The following is a 3,851-nucleotide window of genomic DNA, read 5'->3' on the forward strand; positions in this document are numbered from 1 at the left end:
CACCCCTGACAGTTTTTGGTTATACGCTTCCTCCACTTCCTCAATGTGGTCGATCCATTTATCTACTTACACAGCTACCTCCTGATGACCACCTCCCTACGGGATACAACCTACTTGACTGGCCCCACTGACCCCCACACCCCAAATGGACTGCACAGATATGCTGAGCTGACCACCTCTAAGTCATAGTGACCCCACAAAACTCATGACTGCTTGCTGTAAATCCACCAATTAGGTAACCTGCTTGTTACCAAACCCCAATTGGGTAATTCCCTGAACCCCAATAAAGGCTTTAGTCCCACAGGTCCTCCCCCCACCTACCCCTCTCTCACTCCCCACCCATATAGTGACCCCACAAAACTCATGACTGCTTGCTGTAAATCCACCAATTAGGTAACCTGCTTGGGTAATGCCCTGAACCCCAATAAAGGCTTTAGTCCCACAGGTCCTCCCCCCACCTACCCCTCTCTCACTCCCCACCCACTAGCTGAGCACCCTGCGGTCTCTTGGGCACTGCTCTTCTCTGGTGGATCTATGAGTAATAAAATGCTTCTGTTATTTTGAGCATTTTGTCATGCTGCCTCCTTTGCATCTCACCTGACTGACACACCTGAACCTAATGTTCTTCCTGGTCTGGGCTCTTCTAGACTGGCTATCTTGGCTTATGACCACTCTCAAGACAGAGACTTCGAAATCAATTTAGAAAACAAATACAACAGTTCTATTAAAATCAGAAACAAGACAAATATACCTAATATTTCTTCTACTATTCAACATTGTTTCACAGGTTTTAACCAATACAATAAGGAAATATATGAAACAATTAACAGAAATATTGGTAAATGGGAAATTCTAAATTTTTGGATTAGAGAATTATTTTCTTAGAAAGATTAAGAAATTCTACTTTAGACCTCAGTTTCCTCATTCATAGAACCAATATAATAATATCTACTTATCATAATATCTATCTATATAAGTAGATATTATGAGGATTAAATGAGCTAATACATGAAAAATACTTAGAATAGTGCCTAGCCTGTTGTTAGTTCTCCATAACTTTTTTCCCAGGGGCATATGGAACATATGACTGTATGGAGCTATAAAGCAAGTTTCAATAGAGTTTCAATGCATTTGGCAGGACAGAAGTCATACAGAGACTGAATACAGTAGAATTAAGTTAGATATCAATAATAAGAAAGTAAAATCTCTAAATGTTAGAAATTTAGAAGTACACTCCTAAATAAGTCATGGGTTAAAGAAAAAGAAAATAACTGTGGAAATGATAGGATGTTTTTAACTGAAAAATAACAATACAACCTGTAGAACTTTATGGAATAAAGTTAAAACTGTGCTTAGAGTAAAATTTAAAGCTCTACAAGCATGTACTTAAGAAAAAGAAAGATTAAAAGTCAATGGTAGAGTATCTATCTCAAAAAATTAGGAAAAGAACAGTAAATCATATCCAAAGAAAGACCAATGGCAGAAATAATAGAGATAATAAGAAGTAATGAAATGCACAATAATCATACACTAGATAAAATCAACAGAGCTAAAACATTTTTCTTTAAACTATCCTGAAAAGATAAATAAAATGATAAATCTTAGTAAGACTAATAAAAAAAGGAAAAAGTGGCATAAATTAGCCATATGAAAAATCAAAATAAAGAAAAATAAAATTTTAAAAGTGCAGATTCTATAGATGTTAAAAAATTAAAAGAGCATATTATGAATAATATTGTGCCAATAAATTTGACAATGTATGTGAACTGGACAAATTCCTTAAAAACACAATTTACCATACCGAAACAAAAAGATATAGAATATCTGTATATATTTTAAATTTAATTTAAATATCTGTGTGGTAGCCAGAATAATGGTCCCCCAAAGATGTCCACATCCTAATCGCTTGAACCTGTGAATAATATCATATGACATGGCAGAAGGGACTTTGCACATGTGATTAAGTTATGGACCTTGAGATGGGCGATCACCTTGGATTATCTAGGTAAGCCTATTCTAATCACCTGGGTCCTGAAAAGTGGAGAACCTTTTCCACTCTGTAGTCCGAGAAAAATGCAACCAAAGAAGAATGGTCAGAGATATTTTTGGCTTGGAAGATGGAGCAAGGGGGCATGACCCAAGAGGGCAGCCTCTGGAAGCTAGAAAAGGTGAAGAAAAGGATTCTCCCCTACAGCGTCTGAAAATGAATGCAGCCCTGCCAATATTTAGCCCAGTGAGACCTATGTGGAACTTATAACCTCAAAAATGTAAGATAATGAATTTGCATTGTTTTAAGCCACTAAATTTGTGGTAATTTGCTACAGCAGCCATAGAAAACTAATGAATTTTATTAAAGAAATTAAATCCCTAATTTAAAAGTCCTCCCCCCAAAAAACTCCAGTTCCAGATTGACTTCACCAATGTTACACAAACTCTTCTAGAGAATAGAGAAGAGGGAACACTTCCCAACTTGTCTAATGAGAGCAGAAAACCTTGCTAGCAAAATATAAGATCATTACAAGAACAGAAAATTATAGGCCAATCTCTGTCATGAACATAGATACAGGAATTCTTAATAAATTACAAGCAAACTATGTCCAGTAATACACATAAAAGGATAATATAAGACAACCAATGTGACTTTATTCTAGGAATGTAAAGTTGTTTTAACATTAGAAAATGAGTTTTTATAATTTACCACTTTAACAGATTAAAGAGAAATATTATACAATCATTTCAATAGATGCAAAGAAAGCATTTGATAATACTCAACACAAGTTTATGACTAAAACAAAGAAACCTAAGGGAACTAGAAAGAGAAGGAAACTTCCTTAATCTGATAAAGATTTTCTACAAAGAAGAAATAGCAAACATCATATTGAATGAGAAAATATTGAAAACCATTTCCATTGAGACCAAGAAAGAAACAGAGATTCGAGCTATGCCCACTTCCATTTATCGCTGAGATCCTACCCAGTGAAAAAATAAAAGATTACAAGAGAAAAACTTTGTAAGCATGGTTATGTATGAGAAACCAAACCAAAAACTCTACAAGTGAACTTTTAGATTTAAAAGCAAATTTAGCAATGTCATGATATACAAAAATCTGTATACAAAAAAATCAATTTTATTTTTATTCACCATAAAAAATAATTAACATAAAATTTTGTTTAACCAGAACAAAAAGAAAAAAATTCCATTTAGTTGGGATCACAAAATCCAAATGCCTAGGAATAAATCTAAAGAAATATGTGCAAGTGCTGTACATTGAAAATGTTTAGACATCACTGGAAGAAGTTAAAGATCTAAATACTCGTAAATAGATATTACATGTTCATAGGTCAGAAGACTCAATATTGTAAAGATGTCAATTCTCTCTAAATTGATCTATAAATTCAGTGCAATCTTAATTAAATTCCCAGCAGGCATTTTTATAAAAACTGACAAGCTGAATCTAAAATTTATGTGTAATTGCAAAGAGCCAAAAATAACCAAGGTACTCATGAAGAAGAACAAGGCAAAACACTTAGTCTATTAGATATTAAGATTTCTTATAAGCTACAGAAATTAAGACAGTATGATGTGGGTATAAGAGTAGAAAACTAAATCAATGGAACAGAGTCCATAAACAGGCCCAAACATGCATGAGTACTTGATTTATAGAAAAGGTGACACTGTAGGTGAAATTATATCTTCTCAATAAATTGTACTGGGTCATTTGTATATTCATATGGAATAAAGCAAAATTCCACCCCTATTTCATATTGAATGCAAAAATGTAATTCCAGAATTGTAAATCTAAATTTGCAAAATTTTTAAAAAAGAGTGCTAGAAGCTAACAGAAAAATATC

The sequence above is a fragment of the Galeopterus variegatus genome, unplaced genomic scaffold (assembly GCF_000696425.1).
Source record: "Galeopterus variegatus unplaced genomic scaffold, G_variegatus-3.0.2 Scaffold1741, whole genome shotgun sequence".
In the NCBI taxonomy this organism is placed as follows: domain Eukaryota; kingdom Metazoa; phylum Chordata; class Mammalia; order Dermoptera; family Cynocephalidae; genus Galeopterus; species Galeopterus variegatus.